This window comes from Chiloscyllium plagiosum, chromosome 3 (genome assembly GCF_004010195.1).
Source record: "Chiloscyllium plagiosum isolate BGI_BamShark_2017 chromosome 3, ASM401019v2, whole genome shotgun sequence".
NCBI lineage: Eukaryota > Metazoa > Chordata > Chondrichthyes > Orectolobiformes > Hemiscylliidae > Chiloscyllium > Chiloscyllium plagiosum.
The window spans coordinates 26837218-26859961 of record NC_057712.1 but is presented as its reverse complement, the minus strand read 5'-3'; the positions used below and the strand labels follow the sequence as shown (position 1 = coordinate 26859961).

The window sequence follows — 22744 nt, the reverse complement described above, 5'->3', positions numbered from 1 at the left end:
ATAATCAAGAAAGAAGCCACTCTGCTCACTACCGCAGACTTTCTCTAGGCCACACCTAAAACTATTCACTTATCTGATTCTGTGCTGTGACTTCACCTAATAGTTCCTCCAAGATCAGTTGTGAATTTCACTTTTCTTAATTTTCCCAGATGCATTCCAATGCCCATGAATTCAAACAGCAAAGGCAGTATCTGTGCAGGTTCACTGTGATGTCAATTTCTTTCTCTCTCTCTCTCTCTCTCTCTCTCCTGCACTGACCTCACCAGAAGTAAATGACTTCTGCTAGTTGGGGATTCTAGAACTAGGGGTCATAGTCAGATAATTAGGTCCAGACCATTCGGGAGATATTAGGAAACACTTCTATATACAAACGTTAGTAAATGTTTGGATCTGTCTTCTGCAAATGATAGCGGTTGCAGGATCAGTTGTTAGTTTTAAATCTGATATAAATTTTTGTTAAGCAAAGGTATTCATGGATATCAACCAAAAGCACATATATGGAGTTAGACCCAGATTAACCATGATCTCATTGAAAGTTGGAACTGGCTCAAAGGGCTTAATGCCCTACTCCTGTTCTTATGTTGCAAAGTGGGTTGCTTTATCCTGAATGATGTTGTGTTTTCTGAGTGTTATTGGAGTTGCACTCATTCAAACAAGTGGGGAATATTCCACCATTTTCCTGATTCATATCATGTTGATAATAAAAAGGCTTTGGGAGATAGGCAACGACTATGCATCACAAAATTCCTGGCCTGTGACCTGCTCTTGTAGTCATAGTATTTATATGGATAGTCGAGTTCAGTTCTGGTCAATAGCAACCCCTTGGATGTTGATAAAATTTGAAAAAGTTGTATTGTAAAGTATTGTCTGATATATTAGTTTATGACAGGTTTTGCCTTTGGTGATTTGAATAGAAACATAGAATGGAATAGGAATGCTCTTTGGGGCAGCACACTGGCTCAGTAGCACTGCTGCCTCACAAAACCAGGGACGCGGGTTCAATTCCAGCCTCAGGCAACTGTTTGTGGAGTTTGTACGTTCTCCCGTGTCTGTGTGGGTTTCCTCCAGGTGCACCAACTTCCTCCCAGAATCCAAAGATGTGCAAGTTAGGTGAATTGGCCATGCTAAAATTGCCCATAGTGTTCAGGGATGTGTAGGTTAGATGCATTAGTCAGGGCTAAATATATGATAATGGAATGGGTCAGTGTGAACTTGTTGAGTCGAATGGCCTGTTTCCACACTATAGGGATTCTAATTCTAATTCTTAAGAAAATGGGCACAATTGTAGGTGAAATTTGTGTCTGAGTTGCCAATTGCACCCAATTATATCTGCAGCAATTATCAAGTGCCTATCTATTCTAGAACAAGTTCTCAGCACTGGGCCCATTGCCTAATGTGCTACAGCATTTCAAGTGTTCATTTAAATACTTCTTAAATGTTGTGATGGGTCCCATCTCTACTCTTTTAAAAGGTGAGTTCTATATGCCTATCACCCTTTGGGTAAAAAGGTTCTTCCTTAAATCTCCTTTAAACCTCCTGCCCCTTTTTAAATCCATGCCCCTGTTTATTGACCATTCTCTGAAGGGTAAAAGTTTCTTCCTATCTATCCTATCCACCCTATCTTTAATTTTGTACACAAGATAACCCAGCCTAGAGAAAGTCCCTTCCATAGATGAAAATTCTCCAGCCCAGCCAACATATCAATGAGTTTCCTATCACACTCTCTACTGCAATCATCTCCTTCCTTTAGTGGCAACCAGATCTATTCTAACTGCGGCCCAACTAAAAGATTATCTATCTCCATCATAATTTCACTGTTCTGGCATTCAATGCCTCAAGTAACATGCTTCATTAACTACATTATTCACCTGTCCCTATGGATCTGTGGAAATGCACACCAAGGTCCCTCTGATCTTCTATCCTTCATATTATTCATTGCCTTGTTAGTCATCTCAAAATGCATCGCTTCATACTTTTCCAGATTATATTCCATTTGGCATTGTTTTGGCCATTTGATCAACATATTAACACTGTCTTGTCAGTTAAGCCTTTCCCCCTTGTTTTTTTTAACACATCATCAATGTTTATGTCATCTCCAAGCTCACTGATCTAGCCAACATTTGTGTCTAGATCCCAAATTTACCCAACAAATAATAAGGAATCCAGCATTGAACCCTGTAGTGTGCCACTGGACACAGATGTCCAGTCACAAAAGTAATCTTTGACCATCACCCTCTGCCTCCTACCACTAAGCCAATTATGGATCCAATTTGCCAAATTGCATGGATTACATGGGCTCTTACGTTCTTGACCAGTCTCACATGTGACACCTTGTCAAAAGCCTTACTGAAGTCAAAGCATAGTGTAAGTGTACTATCCTTATTCTGATGAGCTCTATGGCTCTGTTTCAAACTCTGTAACTATCAATTTTCTGGCCACACTGGTTCAACTTTATCAAACTAAAAATATGATTCGTGTGTAGTAAAAATGCAGAATCATTTTAAAAATTCTTTGTGATCTGAATAAATAAAATTTCAATCTGAGTATTATTTAAAATGTAAGCCAGGGGGCAAAAGGCCAGAAATCTGAATACCCTGCACGTATGCTACACAAATGAAATAAGCAAGTTCAATCTGTCAGGTGGATAGTAAGCCCGAATCAGACATCTGCAATATTGGTTCAGCTTCCTCCCTAGTCACCCTAATCCTCACCTTAACCCTAAACTATGCTGCAGTCAGATTCTTCAGTCTTCAGGAACTACTGGAGATTTCAATATGAAAATTAGATTAAGATTTTCCCCATCCCTTAATGTGGAGCAAGCAAGAATAGGAATGCTCCTTCTGGTTCCAAATTAAATCCACAGACTAATTATGCCATCACAAACATCCCACTCTTTCCCAAATGAAATCCCTATTCTGAACCATTCTGAAAATCTCTGTCCAAAACCTCACCGTGACCACCAAGTTGTTTCAAGGGTTGCAACTAACACCAGTAGTAGTAGTGAAGAAAGTGAGACAGGTGCACTGATTTTCTGTGGCTGTGCTGGCAACACTGCTGGCCCCTTGCCAGCAATTAGGCACAATGTCCTACCTTTCAATTCTGAACATCAACATTGTGTAAAATCAGATAAAGCTGAGCCTATCTCTGTAAATATATTGCAGGTTGTCTTAGCCTTCTAGCTCAAGGCCTTTTGTCAACATATAAGCACTCCAGATTGACATGTGACAGATCATGCAATTTATTTAGTTTATTCTTACTTGAAGCTTGTATATAAAGCGCTCACAAAGACAGTTGAGTGCATTAGTCAAATTTACTGTTTTGTTAATTAATATTAATCTGTGAAAATACTGTAATTTTGTAAGCAAAAGATCCCAATGAAAATATAATTCAGTTGCAACCTCCAATATCTCTACAGCATCAAAAAAGAAATACTTGATTGAAAATGTTTATTCCACTACGAGCTATGATACCTGGATACATCAGACTGCTGCAGGTGAGCATTAGAAAAAGGTGGTTTGAGTGTGGAGAATTTGTCTGAAGTTTAAGTCAGTGTATTTTAGTTTTGTATAATAACTTTTAGTTCTTGCATATCAAAATTACTGAATTCACATGTACATGCAGTTAAATGATACAGTTTTGAAATCTATGTCAATAAATTAAACTAGTTTTTGGGAGACTTTGTAATCTTTACTTATGCTTTTAACTGAGCTTTTGCAAATTGGACTCATTCCATATAAAGCAAATTTTATTCTGAATTATAGATTATACATTTTCTAAAATTATAGAAAATGTTGCAAATCTCCTTAAATCCAAAATAAATGTCTTGTTGCATTTAGGCCATTGTTGATGTTCTGCATGAGAAACTCCTGAGTGTACTCAGTGTTATGACTGATATCACTGCCAGTTTCTGTTGTTTTGAGTAATATTACAACAAAAAAGCACGCAACGTCTAAAATGCCCATTTCATCATATGGCATAGGCACAGGGGGTAGTCTTATTTCTGAGCTTTTGCCTCCGAGCTTACGTTTTAAATAGATTTCAGATTAAAATCTGATTTACAAAGAACACAAAGATGAAATCCAGTAATGAATGGTAGCTACTGCGATACCTTGAATTACACACATCCATTTAAATGACGCTAAGCAATTTATAAACAAGAATGAGGACAGACAATTATGATGGAAACATGGTTATTGGGGGTAAAATATATTAATAAATTAGAATTTTGTAATGCATAGGATTTTATATACGTAATTTATGTAACATGGTCAACAATTTTGTGACAGCAGCTTGCAATGGATAACAATAGCATTATTATAAAATGTTGAATGTATTGTTCCTTTTGTAGAGCTGCTTAGTTTAATACTGTCTTTCTCAAAAAGTAGGCATTGCTGCATTGCATGAAAGAGCCAGAGAGCTGGATGGAAGTTTAACATTGGAAAGTGAATCAGGAATTTTTAAAGCTCACAACCAGTAGTAAATTAAGACAATTTGTGAATTCTGGAAATCTCAGGAATAGCATCAAAAACTTTAAAAATGTTCATCATGTCAGTAATCTCTTTATTAAAATGTTAGTAGTATCCTTTATCTGAATTGTAAATTAGTATTTATTTCAAACATTTTTAGAAGAATGTAACAAGAAGCACATTATTTTTTGAAGTACAGTATTTTACACATAAATAATGTTAATCATCATGTTAAACTCCTGTTTATATTGCCACAAAATACCCATATTATTAAAACTCAAAAATGTACTAACATATAAAGAATGGACAGTGGTCTCTCATCTCTTGACCAATAATAATTGATAATACTCTGGATGATTAACTAAGCTGCAAAAATTGAAAGTCTTTTAAGTTTATATGAACTATGGTACATTTTACAGACTCATTAAACTCACCTTCAATCAACATTCTGCAGACGTCCTCGGAATATTGTCATGCTTGGTAGGTTCAGGAAAAATTACAAGCTAAATGGATAAATCAAAATTTTCCACCAATTTGCAGCTCCTATCTTTGTATAACACCCCAGGACCTATGCAGTTTCACCACTCTACTTTTCCGTCACTGAAAATTCTTTTCTTAGCACATTAGACCTTTCACGCCATGATTTGTGCAACATTAACTGCCTCTCTACAACATTTATTAGTTTAGGTAAATGTTATTTCACTTTGCCTGACTGAGATTTTTTTCTTTCTTGTGTTTTCCAAGTGTTTATAAGACATCAACACCTGACAATGAACTTCCAGAAGCATAATACTGGGTTGTCCTTACCAGTTCTTTTTGGGTCACCTGATGTTTAGTAACCAATCATAGGTTTCACTCAGTGGTCAAATGTAAAACAAATAGAGCAGACAGAAGCAAACAAACAAAAGTATTAGTGTACGAGAAGATCGGGCACAACTGGAATTTTCCAGCTACACTGTAAACACACAATATGTTGTCTTCATTGTGAAAAAGAAATTAAATGCCTGATTTAAAAGCAAATTACTGCGGATGCTGGAATCTGAAACCGAAAGAGAAAATGCTGGAAAATCTCAGCAGGCTTGGCAGCATCTGTAAGGAGAGAAAAGAGCTGATGTTTCGAGTCTAACTGATCCTTTGTCAAAGCTTTGACAAAGGGTCAGATAGATTTGAAATGTCAGCTCTTTTCTCTCCTTACAGATGCTGCCAGGCCTGCTGAGATTTTCCAGCATTTTCTCTTTTGGTTTTAAATGCCTGATTTGTTAGGTGAGCATTTCTGAAAATCTGAATACTCTTAAAAATATAACAGCCCATCTGTGAACTTCATAAAAATTTCTTGTCATCCAAACTTGATGAAGCATTATGCCAGGTATGCCTTGTTTTATAAAATACATTCATAAAAAACAGGTGCTCCATTACAAGCATGATAATGTTTAGAAATTGCTATATCAAATAACACCTATGTACAGAGAGCACACTGACATCCCAGCTAATATTTGAGATATTCTTATGTCCATTGTTGCTGCCAGTTAACCAATGAGAAAAGAATGTTGCTCCCATTTGGCATTGCGATAAATTGTCATCCAATTTTGTGGAAACCACGAATAGTAGTAGGTGGCACAGTGGTTAGCACTGCTACCTCACAATGCTAGAGACCCGGGTTCAATTCCTGCCTCAGGCAACTGTCTGTGTGGAGTTTGCACATTCTCCCTGTGTCTGCGTGGGTTTCCTCTGGGTGCTCCAGTTTCTTCCTACAGTCCAAAGATGTGCAGGTTAAGTGAACTGGCCATGCTAAATTGCCCAATGTGTAGGTGTAGGGGAATGGGTCTGGGTGGGTTGATCTTCGGAGGGTCAGTGTGGACTTGTTGGGCCAAAGGACCCGTTTCCATACTGTAAGTAATCTAATCTAGATTGTACATAACAATTAGTGCAGCAGTAGAAGACTTGTTTCAGGGAATCCCTCAGGTCAGAGTTTCAATATCAGCATGGAAATGTTTGCTGAAGAAACCCAAGTGTCAGTTATCTTAGGTATTTTTAGACTTTAATTCCTTACAGACACTTCAAACAAAATGCAAGTATCCTCCCCACTCACCTCATAGAGCAAAACTCCCAGCTTCCCGCGGAGGGATATTAGTAACATTTCCATCTACATGTACAGTTTTGAACTAGTCTACACTATTTTCATTAAGAGCCTTTGGGAAGAGAATTTGAAGAAAGAGTACATATTGACAACTTTCCACTGAAAATGTTACAAAAAGCAATTGATGACATAGACCTGGAAAGGTGCAGATGCACAGATCTTTGAAGGTGGCAGGTCATATTGAAAATGTAGTTAAGCAAAGAAATGAGTTTGAGCTTCATAAATAAAGACCTTGAGTAAACAAGCAAGAAAGTTATGTTGAACACTAATAAAACTCAGGTTGAGTCACAACTGGAATTTCACATTGAGTTCAGTTCACTCTCTATTCCTGATGAAGGGCTTTTACCCAAAATGTCGATTTTCCTGCTCCTCGGATGCTGCCTGAACTGCTGTGCTTTTCCAGCACCACTTTAGTCTAGAACCTGGTTTCCAGAATCTGCAGCCCTTGTTTTTTAACTAGTCCAGTTCACCATACTTAAGGTTGTGAGAATTCATGAGAGGATGCAAAGGATGGGGAATTTTGACTGTAAGGTTACATCAGAGAAACAGAGGCTGTTGTAATTTGAGTAAGGAAGATTAAGGGAATACTTGAGAGAGATGTAGAAGAATATATTGGTTTGGATGAGGTAGATAAAGATTATTTTTTTTAGATAGATTAGATTACCTACAGCATGGAAACAGTCTCTTCTGCCCAAAACAACCCTCCGAAGAGAAACCCACCCCCCCTATATTTATCCCTGACTAATCCACCTAACACTATGGGCAATTTAGCATGGCCAATTCACCTAACCTGCACATCTTTGGACTGTGGGTGGAAGCTGGATCACCCAGAGGAAACCCACGCAGAACATGCAAACTCCACACAGACAGTTGTCCGAGGCGGGAATTGAACCTGGGTCTCTGGTGTTGGGAGGTAGCAGTGCTAACCACTGAGCCACTGAGCCACCCCAAATAATCTGTTCTCATTAGCTGATGGTGCAAGGATTATGGAAGATAGATCTAAAATTTTAAATCATGAAATGGAGAGGTTTGTGAGGAAGAAGCAGTGACTATCTGGAATATGCTGCCAGTAAGGGAGGTGGACATAAAGTCCATCAATGATTTCAACAGTCAGTTGGATGTAGATTTGAAACAAATAAACTTTCAGTACTAAGGGGATGGTGCAGAAGAATGTGACTCTCTGTTTTGCTCTATGGAGCGTCATCTTGGACCCAATTTCTTAAAAACAATTTTTTTTCTCTCTTTGGGTCAGGACACTACCACTGCATCACAAGAGGGCCCCACAGCAATTTTCAGACAGTGCTCTCTTTCTTTACTATAAAAGACTGATCTTTTCTATCTGTTTAGCATCAACATGGAAATGTCCTTGGAACTTTTTCAAGTTCAGTTTCAAGTTGTGAGAAGGTGCTTGTCCTATCAGCCATTCCTCAACACAGTTCATGTTCATAGTCAAAGAAAATGACAGGTTGCAGGATCTCCACATGCCTTTCTTCTCTGATGATTGGCTCATCAAAACCTTCCACTGGAAGTCTATAAGTAGCGAGAGACAACAGGATCTCAATATTTGCTGAGTTTTCTGATTATTTCCAAAGTGTACTGTCATATCTGAAGCAGCAATATTGCAAGTTAGTGTGAGCTACTTTTATTTGGATCACAAAGAGATCTTGTTTTATTCGAGCCATTTCAGAAACTGTCTCCTTGGTTCCAATGGTTTAAATTAGGTAATCAGTTTAGACTCACAATTCAAATTTTGTTTGAATTCATTTTTATGATTTAAAAGAGACTTATGGGGCAACGTTTTCATGCAAGGGGTGGTACGTGTATGGAATGAGCTGCCAGAGAAAGTGGTGGAGGCTGGTACAATTACAACATTTAAAAGGCATCTGGATGGGTATATGAATAGGAAGGGTCTGGAGGGATATGTGCCAAGTGCTGGAAAATGGGACTAGATTAACTTAGGATATCTGGTCGGCATGGACGCGTTGTTCTGAATGGTCTGTTTCTGTGCTGTACACCTTTATCACTTTTTATACTGTGTTTCTATTCAATTAGTAAAGCTATGTTGGAGATTAGATGCATTCAGTTTGGCATGTTAGCAGACAGTCTTTTGGACTCACGCAAAGCTTTTAACCTAATGTTATTTCCCACTTTCACTTGATTTAAATTGACTATCTGTCTTTTTATCTGCTGCTATACAGAACAGAATTTTGTTTCAACCCAGATAAACCCAAAAACCTAACTGAGAATAACATTCATTTCCGTGGAATAGGTCAAAGGCAAACAAGTAACTCAAGCAGTAGCAGGCCAAATAAATGAGTTCAATGTATTTCACATTGCTACAACCTTGCACCAAAAGACTACCACTTCTGACACAATTGCATCATGTGTTTGCAATTAAACAAACCCTTTTATCAAATTTTGTACAAGTACAGATTGATTTAAATGTAGGGTAATAGGGTAGGGCTATGGGTCTGGGTGGATTACTCGTGGAACCAAGTATTTGAAGTGTGTTAATATTCAAACTTTTTTCAAACTATCCTGTTACATTTCAGCAGCATGGTGTCTAAGTGGTTAGCACAGCTGCCTTTCAGCGTCAGGGATCTGAGTTCAATTCCAGCCTTGAGTAACTATCTATAGTTTTTAGCTCATGCAGCCAACCAACATTGACCAACTACAAACTTAAGGAGTTCTGTTTCCATAAAGCTGATTTTGAAAATGTATAGAATTTTGTTATATTTGCATTCATCATAATAAATTAATACCGTCATTTCCTGTGATTTCTGTAATAAACTAATAGAAGCACCAATAATTCTTGGAAGTTAATGTTTCTAAAAACAAAGTTAGCAACTTAAATTGCTCAAGTAATTTACTGGTTGTGAAATATTATTTTAAAATAACAGAAACACAAAGGTATGAGGTCCTACTATTAAAAGGGTCAGATTTAGTGTGCGCCATTTGTAGAAAAATTGTAAATGCATTTATTAATAATTCCTTTACAATTTCACTACAAACCTCACATTTTATTTTATAATGCTTTCTATAAGGTGTGTAGGATTGGTTTTGTTCAACTTTGAATCATCATTGCTGTCAGAGCCAGTAATGGATGTTCTGGTAAGTCCACCCAATTTACTCTATGTCTTTGTATGATTAAATCAACAGTAGAGAATCAGTAAAAATGTAATAAAAACAAAGTACTGCGGGTGCTGAGGATCTGAAATAAAAGGAGAAAGTGATGGACAAACTCTGGCAGCATCTATGATGAAAGTGACAGAGTTAACATTTAGAGTCTAATATGCCTCTTCTTCAGAACTAAAGTGGACTGAAAAATGATCATTTTATGCCGTTGACAATAGGGGAGGCGGATTGAGTGGAACAGGTGGTGCCAAAGTAAAAGACGAAATACATTCTAATGGCAGTATAGGAAATATGTAGATTAAAAACAGTGGCGTTAATAGCAAAAATAAGCCAGCTTTGATGACCGCAAACCCATTCAAACAAAATGCAAGGTTGGGGATAGGTGATATAATCAAAATGGAGGATCAAGTTCAAACACTGTTCTTCATTCTGATTATACTTCCAACGACATACTTGTTTCCATGTGTTGCTCTCATTAGAGCTATTTTCTGCTATTAACGCCTATTATTAATATCTATTCTTCTATATCTCTCCTCTACTTCCATTAGTGTTCCCTTTGCCTTTTCTGATAGGCAGCCTCACCACTTGTTCCACTTGCTCCTCCTATTTTCTCAACAGCATAGAAACCATCAGTTTTAAGGCCCCTTCTGAGTTTCTCCAGAATTTTCTGTTTCTATCGTGATGAATTAGTAATTGTGATGAAACATGTGATGTTTCATTTCAATAGATAATTCATTTTATGATATATTATTGATAACTCTCATTATGTGTATGTATAAATTAAGGCAGCACAAAATATGAGTGAGACTAGACCATATGATCCTTGTAGCCAGCTCCATTATTCAAGAAAATCATGCCACAACTCCACTTTGAATACTTGCTCTCCGTAGTGGTTCTCAGAGAAACAAAATCTATTTATTCCAGCCTTAAGTATGTTGAACAATGGGAGCATCCACAACCCTCAAGGGTTCCCAATCCTTTGAATGAAGAAATTTCTCATCTTAGTCCTAAATAACTGAAACTTTTCTCCAATTTACGAGTCCCGCATGAGAGGAAACAACTTTTGTGTTTGTCAAACTTCTTCAGAATTCTGTAGCGTTCAGTGGGATCACTTTCCATTCTTCTAAATGACAATGAAGATAGGCACAGCTTACCTAGTCTCATAGGACAACCTTCTCATTGCAAGAAACAATCTGTTGAATTTTGGTATGCCACCTGCAAAGCAAGTATATCCTTCCTCTGGTATAGAGGTTGATGCTATGCACAGTATTCCAGGTGTGATCTCACTAAGGCCTATACAGTTATAGCAAAACCTTATTATTCAGATACGATAATCCCCTTGCAATAAAGGCCAGCATGCTATTTGCCCTCACGGTTGTTTGCATTAAATGCATTCACCTGCAATTGTTCTGTCCACACAAAATTAATGTTTGAAGTTTCAAAAATCCACTATTGAAATATTTTAATGTTTTAAAATATTCATTTGAAAATTATTTTGCATTGTGTTACAATAATAGAACAATTCAATGATGTGTCCCAAATATGCAATGCATGCTGAATAAAATAGTATTGATTTTCTATTGTTGCAATTTCCTGTACATGATTACAGGTAAGCATAGATGGCTGCCCAGCAGACTCTTTGGCATCCTGACTGGCCTTAGTATTATGAATGAGAAACTGATTGTATGTTACCTGGAATCATACATAGGCAAGAGTAGAGTTATTGATTGTTCACTGTTATAAACAAGTATCCATTTCAAAATGGTTGCCTATAATATAACTGCTTATCTTTTATTGAAACTAAGAATAGTTTTTTTTGTCTTTTAGAGTCGATCTGCTGGCAAAATGACACTGAACAATACAGACACATTGATGCATGGGACAGCTCTATTTCTCGGCGTGTTAGGTTTCAGCATGTCCTACTATAGTACACGACAAATGCAACTTCAGCAGAAATCATTAACTAACTTTAAAACATCTACCTGATAAAGAAGTGGATACAGAATGTTCACTGTCAGGCCATGAAAGTGAGATTGTATTTGATGGTAAATGTTGTCAGATCACCTCCTGGATTTCGCCTGCTGTCTTAAAGTTTTAAAATCCAATAAGCTTCGCTATCATTACAAATGCACTAATGATTTGTCGTGGTAAAGGCAATCGGCCTTTAACTAATGCAGACTGTTAAATTTTGAAACTTTGTGCATAGAAATTTGAATCTGAAGCTAAGTCTAAGCCATATTGTAATTAATTATGCAAAATGGAGACTGCTGTCATTCACTATGATGGCTGTGTGCAGAGATATATTCAAAGTGATTCCATGTAACTAGCCACAAAATTTTGCAGAAGTTAAAAACTGTTTTTACCATTAACCTCTGAAAACGTGGCTGACATAGTAGGCCAAATGCACCATAAGAATGGAAGGAGCAAATATAGGCCATTTGGCCCTCTGTGCCTACTCTGTTATTCAGTAAGATAATAGCTGATCTTCTACCTCAACTCCACCTTACTGCTTGATAACAAAACACCTAAAAATCCATCAATCTCTGACTTGAAAGTATTTGATGATTGAATACTTACAGCCCTCAGGTTTAGAGGATTCCAAATATTCACAGTCCTTTGAGTGAAGAAATTTATTCTCATTTCAATCCTTACTGTTTAAACCCTCCTTGTGAGGCTGTGATTCCTAGCTCTAGACAGGAAAGACAGCCTCCCTAGCAACTATCCTGTCAAGTCTCTTGAGAACTGTATATCTTTCAGTGAGATAACTTCTCATTCATTTAAATTTCAGGCAGTAGGCTTAATCCTCTGAATTTCTCCTCATAGGAGAATCTCTGTATCCCAAGAGTCAATCTACTGATCCTTTGGTACCTTCCTTTGAAGAGAAGTGTATCCTTCGTTTGGTATGGAAATCAAAAGTGTTCTCAGCATTGCACTTGTAATTTCCCTAAGGTCCTCTATAAATGCAGCAAGACTTATTTAGTCTTACTCCAAAACCTATGTAAGAAAAGCTTATATTCCACTTGTCTTCCCCTAATTTTGTATTGTTGACTGTGCTTGTTAACTTCCTGTGAATTGTATGTATGCAAATGCCTTTTGAAAACCAACATCTCCCAAACTCTTGCCATTTAATAAATATTTTGTTTTTATATTTTTGTTACCAAAATGAATAAATACATCTGGCTTCAAATTATGATCCATGAGGAACAATTTTGTTTACTCACTCATCCATATCCCTTTGTAACTGGTCTGCATTCTCCTCAGACCTTACTTTCTGATCAAAGTTTATATTATCAGCAAGCATGGACACACTACAAATTGTTGATGTAAATTATAAATAGGTAAGCCCCAAGCACAGATCCTTGCAGTACCACAATGCAGTTTGTTAGTGTAAAATGTCCCATTTATTCAGATTGTCTGGTTTATGTTGGTTAACCAAACTTCAATGCATACAACATATTACCCTCAATCCTCGAAGCCATGTTTTTTCTCCCCCTTCTTGAATAACAAATTTGTCTTTGCTGTTTCCAATCCCTAGAGATTATTCTAAAAGCTAAAGGATTAAAATGCTTCTTCTAATTTTGTAGCCATCTCCTATGACATAAACCATCAGGTCCAAGGGATTTGTCAGCTTTTAGCTCCATTAATTTGCCCAGTACAGTATGTGTACTAAAACATTTTTTTAAAAGTTCCTCAATCTCACTAATCTCTTTGTCCTTCATTATTTCTAGAATGCTCTTTGTGTCTTCTAACATGAAGGATACAAAGGGTTTGTTTAATGTTTCTGCTATTTGTTTATTCCACTAGCAATTTATCTGTCGGCCTGTTAGAAAGATGCTTGCTACTATTAATCTCCTTTCTTCCATTAATGTTTTTATATACCTACAGAAACTTTTCCAATCTATTTCTATGTCTGTTCCTAGTTTACTTACAACTTCAGTTGTCTTTCTATCTTCTTCTTGGTCATCTTTTTCTGAATTTTAAGATCATCCCCAATCTCACACTTGATTTTCTTTGGGAACATTAGAAGCTCTTACTTTTAATCTATTCTGTCTTTAAATTATTTTATTAGCCAACACTGGACCACTTTTCATGCTGGATTTTTATTTCTTAAGAATTGTTATGTGTTGTGGGTAATGATTTTAAAAATATTAGACATTGCATATCTACCCCTTACTTTACTTACCATATCTTTACAAAGGTATCAGAAAAATATACATTGCCAGTATTCTATTAATAATTTCATTAACTTTTGTGAATTAGTAACAGTACTGGATTAATATGTGGTTTTAAAGGATCATGGTATCTTTGTTCAAAATGCCATTCATTTCATTATCTGGCAATCATTGTAATCAATCAAATGCAATATTTTAAATATGAACAGAAGCACATCAATATGATGCTATGCAATGATATATATATATATTTGGCAATTTAAAGAATAACATTTATCTTACTGTATAAAGACCATTATTGACTGCAAATCATGACATACTTAACCAGAACGTAGCAGCAAAAATATAAATGAATTACCAGAGCAAGAGAAAGGCAAAAATTAATTGCTCAAGACAAAAATAAAAGTTAACTTTTGCCTCAATACTCAACTACCTCTGCTGACACTTAGAGATTTAAAAAATCTCTCATTACAAAATGAAAACTGCCAGGCTCAACTTCATGATCACAAAGAAAAGTGTATTTTACAGAAGTATGGCAAATGGAAGTAACTGTACTTTGTTTTAGCTCTGTCCTTTCAGTTTATTGTCCTTCAGCTCTCTGAAGGAAGACAGATCTGATGCATAGCACTCAAACCTCCACCATACAGGACAAGGAGATAGATATCAAATCCAATCCAAGGCGTCCATTTGCTATGGTAACACGCACTATCCATCCATGTCGTGGTCTGGAGCTACAAATACTGATGGTACAGGTTCCAACATTTCTGTCTTGTTCAAAGTGCCTCTGATTCTGCAATGTGACTAGGTTGGTATAGAAAACACGTTGGCACACTCTGCCTAATGCCCACTATCATCTTGGAGTGAATTCCTTCATCACGAATGGAGCATGACATATGGGTCAACAAATGAACCAAGCATCTTGATTATGTATGTTCATCAGCATTTTCCAAACAGATTTTGTAGCAATGACAGATCAGACCCCATTTTATGATCCAGATAGAGACTATAACTTTTTATTTCAAAATAGACAAAATTTGAAATCTCCAATACTTATTTAGAGAATAACCATACGATTTTGCATTTTAAAAATCTTTAGAAAATCAGAAAGATAAAATAATCTATATTACCTTTTTTTTATCTTTAACACAGGCTAAGCATAAATTAACAACCAAATTGTAGTAAAACACAGCCCAAAGGAAAAATAGAGACAAAAACTGAAATTGCTGGAGAAACTCAGCAGGTCTGGCAGCATCTTTGGAGAGAGAGCTGAGTTAACATTTTGTGTCTAGTGATCCTTTTTTAGGACACAGCCATTTCATCTACTGTTTACCAAAATGTATTTCCTATCAACCTACTCCACTTCAACTTTTAAACTCTGAAAATCTGTCCTTTTCCGGTCTGGAATCTTAATCCTTGACTGATTTTTAAAAAAAAAACCTTTCCCAATTTAACATTGACCTTTATTACGTTATAACTGTTATTTCTCAAATGCTCCCCCACTTTGACATTCTCCACTTGGCCTGCCTTATTTCCTAGGATCCAATCAAGCACAGGTCCATCAATAGTAGGACTGGAAATGTACAATTCCAGAAATTTCTCCTGTCTCATTGCAGGAATTTCTCCCCCTTCTATACCCCACAATCTCACTTTTTTCCCAGTCTACCCTGCATAATTGAAATCACTGACTATCACAACCTAATTGTCCTGCAGATTTCCATAACCTGCTTACAAATGTTCACTCCTACTTCCTTACCACTATTTGGATGTCTTTAATAAATGCTGCTAACGTCACCGCTCTCATCCTGTTTCTCACCTCGAACCATATAGATTCTAATTCAACGTCATCTCATTCAAAGGCAATGATATTATTATTTACCAAAACTGCTATACCTCTTCTCTTTTTACCCACCCTATTTCTACAAATAATCTTAAAAGCTGGAATGTTAAGTATCTAATCCTGTTCTGGCTTGAGCCATGTTTCTGTCAATGGTGTTATATCATATAATTTCTACTTCTAGTTTCCCAATTTGTTCACTACACTCTGTGTATTTACATATATACAATTATTTTTGCCTTTATCTCTTGCTCATTAAGATGCAAGCATGATTTTGTTCACTGTCAACACTCAAGCCTTCCCTCACTTCCTTTTCTCTGTTCCCCATTTTCTCTCTTTTGCCCTCTCTGGTACTTCTAAAACTGGGCTCATTCGTCAATTCACCTGCCTGCCTTATAAGTTTAAATCTATCTCCACTACAGTATTTAATCTCTCAGCCAGATGCTTAGTTCCATTTCTGCGCAGGTCCTTTCCCAAAAGTGATCCTAATGTCCCAAAAATCATAACCCTTCCCTAATAAACCATATCTTAAGCAACACATTTACCAAAACATCCATCCAACACATTTACCTCTACGCGGGTGAAGCTCATGGCACAGGCAGTATTTTTTAGATTACCAGTCTGGAGATCTGGTGTTTCAATATTCTCCCTAACACCTGAAACCGATTATACAAGATGTCCAATCTATCCTGAAAATGTTGATGGTTCTCACATGAACCTCAACCACGGGTTGTGCATTTTCCATTTCCAGATGTTTATTCAGCCTTCACCAGCACTTGCATCCCCGAGGCAACCGACCATGCTCAAAGACTCAAAATCTCAGCTGCAAACTCGCCTGTCTATCCCTCAAGCTGTTGAGTCAACCACTTTCTAACACACATCCACCAACTTCAATACCACTGAGTCACCAACATCACATATCATTCTGTTCTCCTCCTGAGGGGTTTCAACTCTTTACTTTCAAAGACCCAACTTGCCTCAAAAACCACACTGACTTGGACTGCGTCAGAGACTGCTCACTTCTGAGTGGCTTAATCTTGTCTCCTGAGGCCATGCTATTCTGGATTCCCAAGCTTACACTCCAACATTGACTTATGGGCACCATTCCATTTCATTAGCCACATTGAGCCAATATTCGCTGCTTTAGAGATTTGCGTCTGCAACAAAGGTCAGCAATACCGAGCCAGTGACTTTATACCACCTTCTAAACTCCGAAAGACTTCTTCCCGGCTTCAACTGGAATGGTTTGACTGGATTTGTGGCAATTGCTAAATGTCTGAAAGGAAATCAAAGGGGATGATAGAAGTCAGGAAAGGGGTCATACATGGGAAGCAAATGATCCGTGATCACACTCACAGCGGTTTGCTCAGTATGGTGGCAGAATCAAGGTAAGCTGACAGTTCAGGAGGATCATGAAGCAACCATCCTCAACATTCTCAGTGACATTAGATGCTTTGTCACAGTTAATTCCATGATGTTGAAAACCAATTCCACCAGAGGATGTAGGAAATAGAAGGATACTTGTGCCCTGCCAATCCAGTTCTATTCTTCTCCTTTCTACTTTGTGTGACCTTATCCTGAAAGGGACTGGTCAAAATGTCACTATTTGTATTGCACTACGTTTAGGCAATATAACTGCCATGGCTGAATATCCAGCGGTGTATGGGAGCAATATTGGTTCAAATATCTGAATATTAGATATGAGTCTGAAGTGCTAGTGACTACTGATAGTTTAGTTATGTACTGAGCAGTGAGAGAGGCGGGTGATGTGATGCCGGTCAAAATGTGTGGTGCTAGAAATGCATGGTCGGTCATTCAGCACCCGAGGAGCAGGAGAGTCGATATTTCGAGCATGTAGTGCATGAAATAGGATGCAAAGCCGTGTTCACTGACTATGACTATCTATATAAGATCATTAGACTTCTTGAGTCACTCTGTTAGCTCAGTAGATCCAGATTAAAGGGACTGACTTCCGTGAGCACCTGTTCCCTTCTGAGGGATGTCCTTGGAGACCTCCTGAGCTCCTGCCCCACCACCATTATTCGTGGAACCATGTCTTGCCATTTACCTCCAACAACCATCCCTGATGCTGGAGCCCCACTTTGGCTCACAAACCATTCTTCTTTTTAAGCAATACACAAATAGAACTCAGCACAGCCTGCTATTATTTAGCGTATATTCCCTTTAAGAGGATCAGACTGCCTTTAAAAACAGAGGTCTGGTTAGACCTCATATAAGCACGATACTGCTTTGCTGCATGCTGAGTACAGAGGCAACCAGCAGCACAGAGACTACACAGCTCAATAGTACCACTAATGTAAATGATGTGACAATACCAACTTTGTGTGCTGTCTACTTGTACCACAGTTAGTGCAAGCGGATCATAACTGGCAACCCATTGGAAAGTTAAAGATTCAACAAGTTTAATACAAGGACAGAGATCAGAAAAGTGGCAGAGGTCAGGATAAAAAACCAAGGGAAAGGATTGTAATGGGATGAAAGGCAAAAGAGTTTAATGACAGAAGAGCGCAAAGTGTAAAGCTAAAGATGGCAGTGGGGTTGTGAAGAAACAGAAGATGGAGCTGGAGAGATGTGAGTGGGCATGGCATTAACAACAACAGTCATCCAAAAGCAACTTAAGATTTGTAGTTATTGAACTCAGCGTTAAGTTTGCAAGACTGTGATGTCCCTCATCTAAAGGCGAGGTCTCATTTCTCAAACTCATGTTGAATTTTATTTGAACAGAGTAGGAAGTCCAGAACAGATGTCAGAGTAGAGATGGTGGAGCGGGAGAATTAAAATGACCAATGACTGGAACTCAGGGTCACGCTTGCATACTGAAATGAGGTGTTCTACAAAGTAGTCACCAAATCTGGTGATGATATTTCCAGTGTGGAGGAGCAGCATATATACTAAAGAATTAATTCATTGTTTCACATATTTGGGGACTTGGATGGTGAAAAGGGAGAGATAAAAAGACACGTGTACCTCCTCTGCTTGCATGGGAAGGGGAGGCAGTGTTGAGGGGGTAACTGTGTAGTGAACCAGGGTGGTGCAGAGGGAATGGTCCCTTTGCAATACTGAAAGGGGAAGGAGGTGGAAGATATATTTGGTGGTGGCATCACACTGAAAATGGCAGAAATGGTGCTCAATGATCCATTGAATATGAAGGCTGATGGGGTAGAAGGTGAAGATGAGAAGAATCATGTTCTGGTTCTTAGAATAAGGTGGAGGGTTTAGAGTTGAGGTGCAAGAAATGAAATGGAATAGTCTGGTTGACAATCTCAGTAACAGCAGTGGGGTTGCTCCAGTGACAAATAGAGGAGACATATGATGGATCAGATGCACCAGAAATGATTGGTGGAAAGTGTAGTCAAGGTAGTTATTCAAGTCAGTGGGCTTAAAGTGGATATATCCAGAAATGGAGACAGAGAAGTTAAGGAAGGAAAATAAGATTTAGAGATGTATCATGTAAAGGGAGGAAAGAATGGAAACTAGAAGAAAAGTCATTGAGATTTCTACATTCAGACTAAAGCAACAAAAGACACAAACACAGTCATATGCTGTAAAATGTTGTTAGGAATGCACCTGAATAGCACTGAAACATAATATTTTCTATGAAAAAGAAGAGAGGACCTATACAGTTATCATCCCTTTCTCAAAAAATTGGTACTATTTTCTGTATTATTTTCCCAGATGATTGCTCTCGCACCTTGTGATGTTTGCATCTTCTGGTATGTTGTACAAGGTAAGGGTTGTTTGAGACAATGTGCTGACACCAATCTTCCTCCAAAACCATATTACCAACTCCATCCCTGTCCCTTTGGTCAGACAGAGATGATGAAGAGCTTATGCTCGAAACATCGATTCCCCTGCTCCTTGGATGCTGCCTAACTGGCTGTGCTTTTCCAGCCCCACACTCTTGACTCCAGACTGAGATAAGCCAGACTGTTCACAACCTTGTGTCACATTTGACCCTGAGATGTGCCTCTGACTTCATATTCACATGATAACTAAGATTACTTATTTCCACCTCATTATATCACCCAAATTCACCTGTGTCTCAGATCATCTGTTGCTGAAACCCTCATTCAGGGCTTTATTGCTTAAGGACTCAAGATTTTCAATGCACTCCTGGCTCTTGTCCCACATTCTACCTCCAGAAGATCTTTTATCACTCTGCTGGCCATTTCTTAACTTGAAGCATCACTCCTGTGTTTGCTGACCAACATCAGCTCCCAGGAATGAGAAATGTCTTAATTTTCAAAAATATTATTCTTGCCTTCAAATTCCTCCCTATCTTTGAAATCTCCTCCAGCTCTATAGTGTACTAAGATATCTGTATTCCTTTCATCTTGTCTCTAGAGGTCCATGATTGTAACCCACCAATGGTGCCTATACCTTTAGTTGCCTGGGCCCCAAGCTCTGGAAGACCATACCTGCATCTCTATAATTTCTACCTCTCTTCTGACATTTAAGACACTTATTAAAACCTACTTTTTTGACTTAATATCACTTTATACAGTTTAATATTAAATTTTGTTTTATAATGTACCTGAGAAGTTCCTTGCAAAGATTTATTAAGTTGACGGCACTCGAGAAATCTAAGTTGATGCTTTAGATTCCATAAAGATAATGAATGAAGGTAAAGTAAAAATTGTTCAAATGTGAGAATAAGTTTATCTTGACAGAGGTTGGGTTAGTTTGTGGAAACAATTTGGAATTCTTTACAAGGAGGAAACAGAAACATTGGTAATTGAAATTCCATATTGAAAAGAGAATGAAGAGGTTTTTTTTATCTCAGCGGGTTCTGTGATTATGGAACTTCCTGCCTCAGAAGCAAGAAGAGGTGAGGAGACAATGAATATTTTAAAGTGTTGGCAGATAGGAGTTTGTTAGGCAATGAAATCAATCATCAGGATTAGAGAGGAGTGTGGAATTTGAAACATAAACAATTTGGCCATGAACTTATTGAATAGCAGAGTAGGCTAGAGAAGCAAATGGTTTACTTATACTCCTAATTTTTATATTTATATTTTAGTCCCATGCAACTGGAAACTGATAAATTGGTAGTTTTTTTCTCTAGAATTTTTCTCGGGTGCTAGAAAATTTGAACGTGTGGCTGGGAAAACCTGGGACAAAGAGAGAGAAAGCAGAGTCAATGTCGGAGGCAATATGTTCCATGAAGGAAGAGCTGACAGAAAATTCCTGGTCTTCACTCTTCAGAAGGAGGTAGATGTGGACTATTTGGGTTGAGAGATCTATGAGAAATTCAGTCTATCTTTGACTTACTTTGAACAAGACATAATTTCTGCTTTACATCATCAGGCATATGAATTTTGAATGATTATTGGCTACATTTCTATTTTAAAGTTGTATTTTAAGAGACGTACTTATGTCATAAACTCTAAGAATTCCTGAAGACAACAGAATTATTTCTTCTGAATAAGCAACAATGAGATGTTTTATTCGTATTTCATGCGTGAGTAACAAAATAATGTTTCATTTATAAGATACTAAATGCTAGTTTACAACACTGTTACAATTGGTTTGCCCATTTATATATTGTTACTTTGTCTGTGAAATTTATTAAAATATATGTAAATATTTAGGGAAATAGTTAGGGAAACAATTAGATTAGATTAGATTCCCTACAGTTGTTAGATTCTTCTGCAGCTTGGTAAATTTAAATAAATAAACTTTGATTTTTTTTCCACTATTTATAAGTGCAAAATGCTGTTGATGCTGAAAATCTGAAACAAACAGGAAGTGCTGGAGAAACTCAACAGATCTGGCAGCATCTGTGGAGAGAGAAAAACAGAGTTAATGTTTTGAATCTGATATGACTCCTTGAGAAACTCAAAACATTAACTCGGTTTTCTGTCTTTCTATTGATGCTGCCAGACTTACTGAGTTTCTCCAGCATTTCCTTTGTTTGTTCACTATTTCTTGGTTTTGTATGAATTTGTAAAAAAAAAAATCATGCTTCCAATCTTTGCATGTGCTAATAAAAACAAGTTGTTTCAACAGGAGTTACAGGACTGTATGTTAATTTGGGGTTTCTATGAATAAACCATAAGAACAATGATTCTGTAATACATAGCTCAGTGTGTAGCTCTTTGATTAAATTATGGCCTTCAGTTCCATTCTCAGCAATTGTTTTCATTGCATATAGCCAATGTGCTTTAAATACATCTTCTTAAATGTTGGAACTTATCTGTGCTACAATAGGACCATAGGACCCTGAAGTAATGTAAAAAGCAATCAAATGAGATAAGCTACAAAAATAGCATGTGAGACTATAAGTAAGATAATATTGCTGCAAAACTTGGGAACAAAACTGCAATTAGATAATCAATTAGAAGAAATACTCATGTAAAATTAAGTGCTTGGTACTCATCAAAGAATATGATCCGAAATTTACATGAGGTTTCAGAATTGTAAGCATGCTACATCTCAATACACCTTTGTACAACTGTTATTAAATGTTTCCATCCCAGTGACTGAGTGCTTAGGAGACCATGTGCACCTATCACTAGGTGGCACTATCGTTGTGCAGGTCCTATTTCCAAAATCAACTCAGTGAAAAGGAACTCACTTAATTCTTAAATAAAACTGTAATTATGACAGATCATTTATTTTGCATGACTTTGGTTGTTCCTTTATGATTATGAACATGAAAACATGTTCAGCAAATATGCAAAAAAAAAATAATTATTATGGAGTCTACAATATTCATTCCCACTTATCAAGTTAGTCAACTGTAACTAGGAAATTGCTATACAGTGACTAAGGTAAAGGACTGTTCTGCCATTAGACAGAGGTGACCGGTGGTGGGTTTAACCTGAATGTCACGGTGCCTCAGGCAAAGGGAAAGGTTGAGAATGAGATGCTGTTGGCATCATTCTATGTTGCAAACTGACTGTCCAGTCAACTCAGCTAACCAACCCCCACACTGACTAAAATAGTTTGCAAACAGTTAACATCTAAATTAACCTTG

The 22744-nt window shown here is 37.4% G+C and overlaps 1 long non-coding RNA gene across 1 annotated transcript; it reads left to right on the top strand.

Annotated features, from left to right (window-relative positions):
- The first annotated feature begins 3042 nt into the window (after window positions 1–3042).
- On the top strand, window positions 3043–21776 carry LOC122541859. Its single transcript, XR_006309693.1, has 2 exons — window positions 3043–3493; window positions 11566–21776. It is a non-coding gene; the product is annotated as an uncharacterized LOC122541859 (long non-coding RNA).
- The last annotated feature ends 968 nt before the right edge of the window (window positions 21777–22744 follow it).